This window comes from Myotis davidii, unplaced genomic scaffold (genome assembly GCF_000327345.1).
Source record: "Myotis davidii unplaced genomic scaffold, ASM32734v1 scaffold44, whole genome shotgun sequence".
Taxonomy (NCBI): Eukaryota; Metazoa; Chordata; class Mammalia; order Chiroptera; family Vespertilionidae; genus Myotis; species Myotis davidii.
In genome coordinates this window covers 4,745,665-4,753,685 of record NW_006299705.1, presented here as the reverse complement: position 1 = coordinate 4,753,685, position 8,021 = coordinate 4,745,665, and the positions used below count along the sequence as shown (strand labels likewise).

Here is an 8,021-nt window from a genome sequence, read left to right as displayed (position 1 = left end):
TCAATGGCTGACCCATTTCTGTTAAACTCCGCTTGTCAGACTCAAATGTGAGGTTATCCTGGACCTGTTGTCAGAATAGAGTCAATGCATTTCATTGACTTTCAAAAAACGAAACAAAACAAAAAACCCTACCATCCTGGTCTTTGAGAAATTTCTACTTTAGCTGCGGAAATGGGACACTGCTCTTCGTGCTTATTATGCTGTCACCAATTCCCCTCAAAGTGGGAACCAATTTCCTGAAGCATTTATTGTATCAACAGACCATACACCGTAAGGCAGGATTTGGACAGTTATTCGTTTAGTTGACACACGTAAGCAGAGCATTAGAGAGAGTGTCTACTGAACATATAGGGTGCTTCTTAGTGAGGTAGAGAGGTGGTTTGTGAGAGGAGTAGGCCTCTTACAGTATCTTGCTTTTAGCTTATCTCCTTTGGTATTCATTTCCATGCTTCAAGTTTTGGGGGCTCATTCATGCCCCTGTCCTTGATGAATAAATTTGATGGTTGGAAACCATCATGTCTTGGTTGTTGCAACATCATTTTGCTGGCAATAGCCTGGACTTGGGAACCAGAAGTCCTAGGTTGGAGCCCAGATTATAACATTTACTAATTGTATGATTCCATTTAAGTTCAAATTCCCCATCTGTAAAATGGAAATAGTAAACGATGTGTCTGCCCTCACCCCCCACTCAGCTACCCATCTACTCACAGTGTGGGTCAAATGAGAATGTGAATTGGAAAATGTCATGTGTGGCTCGGCCATGGGCATTCCCATGCTTGCCAAAGATGGCGTAGTGAACTAACTATTGCAGGGGGCCTGAAAGGACGCTATGTTGGAGGACAGTTATGAAGACGTTCCCCTTTTACAGCTTCTGTGATCATGGGCAGCTGCCTCTTAACCCACCCTAGTGGCAACCTGGACCATGGGAGGTGACTCTGCTTAAAAGGACATTCTTTCTTTAGTTAAGTTGAAATTTATCCTTATAACTAACGTCCAAGATAATTTACACTTCTTGGTTCTAGTTGCATGGAGTAATATGAAACAATTCAAATCAGTATATTTCAAGTCATAAAGAGTTATCATTGAGAAAGGGGTCTTACAACTAACTCTGCTTCCTGTTTTTGGCAGTTCTATTCAGTAAGAGCTGGTGCCTATCACGTGGGTGTTTAGGCTTTAAAGGCAGCTATTGTTTCTCCTCCTGATCTCCGGAAGTGGACCAGAAGGGCATGAGACTCAAATGGAGATGAATGGGAAGGAAACATTTTTAACTCAAAAATAACGGTGATTTTAATTTTTTTTAGAATATAGTACTTGCAAGAGTAAACAATGCCTCCATTTATTGGGCTATGAATAATTTAAATGGCCAAGTAGACTACGGAGCTGTAAAAATGAAGACAAAATATTGATAAAGAAAAATATTCCTAATTTTTATAAGCTCCCATGTGTTTAACAACCAGTAAGGGAAGAACATTAATTGCACATAAAGAAATGGAAAAATGGCAATAGGGCAGCATGACAGTGCCTTTGTGCGCGCTACACTGATGTTCTTATAGTTGCCACAGACCACGGGAGGACCCGTAAGTGTCTCATCAGAGATGAAAGGCAGGACCTACTCTCTACATTGAGTTCCATATTGGTTACAGAATTTAAAATAAAAACAAGCAACAAAAAAGCAGCACTGGCCTTGTTGTTAGATGCCCCGGGTTCTGTTCTTGACCCTGTTGCTGTCTAGCAGTGTGAGTTTGGGGAAATCAGTCTTTACTCCTCAGAATTAGTTTTTCTCAAATTAAACTGGGGAACGTTTTTCTGCCCTGCCTGTATTATATAGTTTTTAGGATTAAATGTGACAATGTATATTATATGAATTCAAATCTTCACTTACTTGCAGCCATCTAACTTCTGGAAAGTTCTTTAAACGTCTCTGTGCCTGCTACTTTATCTTTAATTTGGGGATAATACTAGCTAGTTTTTTGGGGAAGTAAGCGGGTTCATTCCCATCAAGTACATAGAACAGTGCCTGAGAGTTCATGCCTAATGCAATCGCTATTGTTTTGTGAAATTTTGAGGGCTCTGTGACTTAGTATATGTTTTATCTACTATATTTTTTTTAAATAATATCTTTCTAAAAATAAAAATTATTATAACCTATTTAATGACCAAACCCAATCACAGAATTGGCACGTTTTATCTTCTTTTTTTTTTTTATCACTTTGGTTGTTTCCCAAGATATGACTTTGTTGTCAGAAAAGCTTAATCATGATACTGAAATTAATCCCAACTGCTTTTAACCAGTGTGTGAGTTTGGACAGCGGTAGGTGGGGGCCAGCATTCAACCCCGCCTTCTCTGTTACTGTTAGGGTCTTGAGATCTGCCTTAACTGTCTGGAGCTTGGCTTGTGTTGTATGTAACAACCTGGAGTTTAAAAATGTTATCTTTGATTTTGAACTGTTCGAGTTGGGGTATTTTTTGAGCCATGTAACATTTAGTGGTACTGAAATGTTGGTCAAGAACTCCATTTATAGCAGACCCATTCATAATGATCCTAGTGGCTTATTTCCCAGAAGCCACTTCCAGATAAAAATACTGATCACGATGTCCCATGACTTTCCCTAAAGGAGTAATGTTAAATTGTGGGAAATGCTTGGAATTTAACTAGTAATTAACTTATTAAGAAACATGTTTTAAAAAAATCACATCTCCCCTAAGCTATTATTAAAAAAGGAACTAATGAGTTCAGAATTCTTTTTATATTTTTTTTTTTTATAAAGTGAAACCCAGTGATGATTGTCCAGTATCTTCAAGTCTGTTACTGAACTAAAATAGTTTCTGTAGGTAGAGGAGACTTGGAGCCCAGTGCTGGCTTTTTAACCACAGGTCCAGTTTGGATGAACACTGCTGCTGCTGACTAACTAGTTATCCGGTTAGAAGTGTAGACTTTCATTATCAAAGTTTGATGATGGGTATATTTGAAAGTTTGATTATAAAAGATGGGCACACATGGCCTTTTCCTATTTTCCTGTTTATCAATGGAATTGAGACTGTTGAATGTTTTCTGTTTGATCCATCTTGGATGGAGCTAAAAATAGCTCTTCATTCTTAATTGTCTTTTTAATATTTCTTGAACCCTAAACCCTTTATTTCTAAAGTTTTACTCATATGCTCTATTCCATTATAGTCCTAAGTAACATGATTAGGCTAATTATTTTGAAATGAAGAAATTACTTTGAAACATGTAAAAAGCACAAGTTAATTTTTATCTGCTGGTCAATTTCTTTTCCATAGTTTTTCATGAAGGACTGTCAGGTTTCTGTTTGGGAGGCGATGAAGAGACTGTATTGTGGAGGGTGCTTTCAGGGGACCACCTGGTAGGGTAAGGAGTGTTATTCAGAGACCCTGGATCTGTGTGATAGGGGGAAAGGGTCTCTGCTTCTTTCAACATCAGCTTCCTCCTCTGTCAGTGGCACTGCCTGTTTGGAAGGTTACAGTCTGATGCCATGCATTCCTGGTGCACCATAGATTTCCAACGAATGGTTAACTGTGATATTTTATGTTAGGAACTTGTTCCATTTCTGTTTCCAAGAAATTCTGCACAGACATTTTGGGATTCTCTGTTTGTGAATGTATTAATAGACATCATTTTTGAGGTTACCTGAAGACTCTGAGAACACCTAAAGGAACACTTGATTTTTGAATAGACTAATCATTCAATAAATTCTTACTTCTTGGTTCCTCTGTTTACTGTGTTAAGAGTTTTAATGACCATTTTTTTCATTTTTCCACTTTTGACATCCTTGTGAATTTCGCTTTAAAAAAGTTAGAAAGCTCTGGCCAGGTAGCTCAGTTGGTTAGAGCGTCATCCTGATACACCAAGGTTGCAGTTCCATCCCTGGTCAGGACTCTCTTTGAAATCAATAAATAAAAAAATAAAAATGTTAACAGAGTAACTGAAAAGGATATAAAGTACTGCCAGGATATTTCCTCATTCACAATATCATATTTCATTCCTTAATTTGCTTTTGCATTATTTGAGCCTGATGGCGGTTATAAAGTGCCCTCCAGGATACAAGTTGCATTTTCAAGCTGGTGCCCTTGTGAGGGGAAAGGAAGGCATCCTCAGTGCATGTTCTTGGGCTGCACCTCCCCCACTGCCTCTCGGTTTTTCTGGCTCATCAGTGGGTTGGACGCTGTGTTGGTGGTCAGTGCTCCCGGTAGCTGTGTTCTAACGCAAGTTGAAGGGTATGCTGCTTGGGAACCAGTATTCGAAACATTACATATTTTAATGAGCCATAAAATTGCACAATGTCTTCTTTGTGTTGTTTTATAACCCAACATGTTGTTCGATTTGTTTCTCCAGGTGGCATTTTTCTGAAATTGTTCACTGCGAATTCCTGGCATTCCCGCAAGATACTCTAGGTAAGTAAATGAAATCAGATGCCCTTATTGTCAGTGATTCTTTGGAAATGCTTTCCAGGTTGGTAGCAACTTACTTGAAAGAGGTGCAGTGTTTCAAACTTTGGGGCCATGAATGGTAAACACTAGGTGTTGTTTTTTTGGGTTTTTTTTTGGGGGGGGAGGGGGGAGGTTAGATTGAAACACCACTTGATGATCATACACAAATGTTGTAAAGGACCCTGTAAAGTTTCAAAGTGGTATTAAATTTAATGCTATAATTTCCATGCTTCAGTTCTGACATGATCTGTTCTGTTACTATTCATAAAAACCAGTTTCAGGGCTCTTTATGATGGGCCTAGCTGGCTAAGTTGTCTTTCCTTTTGAGCTTCTCTGTGGACCATTTCACTGTTATCTTTTCTCTCTGAAAGGCGAAGTAGAGATGGCCAGTTCAGATTACCCCCTTTATGACTGAGTGTCCACTCAGGTAGAGGAATTGCCTAAATAAAAGTTGAAAACAGTTGACAAACAGGTGATTTATGATTAACTCTATGGATTTTAGTTTTTAAAGGCCACTTTTGGGAAATATTATTAACAATAAGGGGGGCTAAGCACGCATTCAAGAAAAGCAAGTTTTGTTCAACCTGTAGTGGTCTCCTCATGAACTTGAGGATGTAGCACAGGCCAAGGGAGCCAGCTTGAGGCATGGATTTGGGACCAATTGATACCCTCCTGCGAAGGAGAGTCTGCCATGTGCAGGGGATTTGTAGAGCATCTTCACAGACACCGTGTCATTTGTGGGAAGGTGATTGTTAAAGCTTACAGATTCTGGAGGAGGGAAAAATTGGTGTTTTGTCATAAATTGAACTGTTGACTTTTCAAATATTACTAAATTGTTCTAACAACTGCTTGCATTAGATTAGGAAACTTGGTTCTTTATGTTTTCTTTTGTTTTATGGGAACTGTAAACACTTGTGAGTTATGAAATTATTTGAGCACAGTTCTTTATCATGGGAAAGCCAGGGCTGGTCTGAGACAGGTGGGTAAGCTGAGATGGCTGATCATTGGCACCGTTACTGATAATCTTTAATCTGCTCCATATTTATTTAGTGGCGGTGGAAGAAACTGATTTTCCATTAATAAAATGATTAATTAAAAATACATATACCTTTTCCTATATGTTGAAAATAAGGATTTATTGCACGTTTTCCTGAACCAGGTGCTCATAAACCTGTCTAAAATTCGGCTAATAACACTCTGTCATGCATGGTTCAGATCCAGAATTTCAGGTGCCCGTCAGCCAGGTGACTTTGGGGTTGGTAGTGAGGCCTGTTTTTTACTCAGTCAGTTCTACGAGCAAAAACAGTCTCAAACACAAACAGGTCTGTACTGGTGAGGGTGTCCTGGTGAGGGGCGTGTTTATTTCTACTCGGAGGCACTGTCTGCCATCTCGTCCCTTACGTAAGGAGTGGCATGTCCACCCCTGAGGTAAGTGGCTCCATATTTCCGATGTATCCCAATGATGATTTAGTCCCCCATTGTGGCTGTCGCCCTGGATTGCTGCCAGGCTGGCCTGTTTATCCAGCTCTGGGGAACAGCCAATTCCTTGCTGCCGTGCCTTCGGGAGCTGCATCATAGTCACCCCTTGAAATCCCCATCTCTGAGGATTTAAACAGATAAAACCAGCCTTCTCGGAGTCTTTTTAAGTTTTGGCTGTGAATTCATCCCAGACAAGTACACTAAAACTTGACCAAGTCAGACAGACACAGGCACGGCCATTCTGAATTTACAGCGTCTGAATTACAGAGAAATCTGACCTTACCTACTGTTACACACAGTCACTCACATGCTATCAGCTGGTGGAAGGTTTCTTGTATTGCGGTTGGGGGAGAGCCTCGCTGCCAGGCAGTCCCAGGCTGTACCCCCGCCTCTGCTGGACTCAGACCTGGGCCGGGATCCCAGCTGTGGTGCGCGTTGGCTGTGTGACCTACAGCAGGTTCCTCTACCTGATGGAACTCCCACCTCTTTACACGTGGACGCCGCTTCCTCCCAAAGTGGTTTGGGAGATTGAACGAGGCAAAGAGGGCGATGTGTGTGGTCCACAGTAGACAACCAAGTACTCCCTGTCCGGCTCCCGGATCCTGGGGATCTTGGAAGGGACTGCCCTGCCAGGCACCTGTGCCCTCACTGTAAAGTGGCAAGGTGACACCTACACTGTTTTGCCTGTCTACTCTGTGAAAGTTGGGAGTAGTCTTTTAAAATCATTAATTTAGGGTGTGTGTTGATATTAGGTAGCTTCTAAATGGGCAGAGTTTAAAAAAATGTAATCAGAACTTCCTGGGCTTGAATCCCAGCCCTATACCTTATAATTAGGTGTATGATCCTGAACAAGTTACTAACACCCTCTCTGGCTCTCACCTGTCTCACAGGTTTGCTGTGAGAGTAAATGATAGAATGGGGCATACAGAAGTAGTACCTAGTGAATCTCAATAAATATGGCTTTTCCTTGCATATAGTTTGACTGTTAATAACATCGAGGTTTTTAAATGCCAGTTTTAGGGTATAAAAATCATTCCCACTAGCATCTTGGAAGAAGATAATTGGAGAGGGGAAGCACTTAATAAGAGGGGGTGTAACAGCCTTCCCCCTTTACTGAGGGGAAAGTGAGTCAAATGTGTGGTCTCTGGATAGGAAACTGGTAAAAATAGAATAGAAACAAGACAGTGGTTTTTCAAGATTTTTTTTAAAAAAGCAAATCAAAGTAGTCGCATGTACTAAAAGCTTAAGGGAATGCAGTTCTGTTCCTACTTTTGTTACTCCTATGTTGACGGCTTGTCTTTTTTCTGGAAAGACATTCTGCTAGACCTGGGCCTGCCTGACAGAGGAGTATGGGAGATGCTTCCAGCAGGAGTGCTCTCTTTCTATAGAAAGTTGCTCCCCTTGGGAGACCCTAAACTTCCTGAGGGTTGTTCTGAGTCTTTTGTTACATCCTTGGTGCCCAGTACAATGAGTGGCGCTCAGTGAGTATTGGGTGAATGGCTAAAGGATAGGTGATGGTTAGGCTGTAGAGCTGGTTCTATAACATTTCTGTTACTCCTCACCTGAGGATATTTTTCCTTTGAGTTTTTAGGGGGAAAGAAGAGAGAAGGAAAGACAGAGAGAAACATCAGTGTGAGAGAAACACATCAATTGGTTGCCTCCTGCATGAGCCCTGACCAGGGCCTGGGCTGGGTAGGAGCCTGCAACCGAGGTATGTGCCCTTGACCAGAATTGAACCCGGGACCTTTTGGTCCGCAGGCCGACTCTCTATCCACTGAGTCTAACTGGCTAGTGCCATTTCTGTAACAGTCTCTGAAGAGACATCTACTTCAGGCACATAGTAGGTTGCCCAGCATAGTGCCTGACACATATCATGTGCTCAGTAAATGTTGGGCAAATGGAGGAGTGAGTATGAGCTTAAGTATAACTCCCAATTTGTTAAGGAGTTTTGGAAGAATGACCCGTTTATAATTTGGGAAGCCATGAAAATTCTTTTAAGCAGAGAAGTAAAGTTGAACATTAAGAAGGCACCACAAGTGGCATATTGACCAGGAGACCAGGTAGGAAGGGGTCATTGGCAAGAAACAATGAGG

At 41.1% G+C, this 8,021-nt stretch overlaps 1 pseudogene; it reads left to right on the top strand.

Moving 5' to 3' along the window:
* Positions 1–8,021, top strand: part of LOC102774160 — an 85,471-nt pseudogene that overhangs the window by 71,148 nt on the left and 6,302 nt on the right.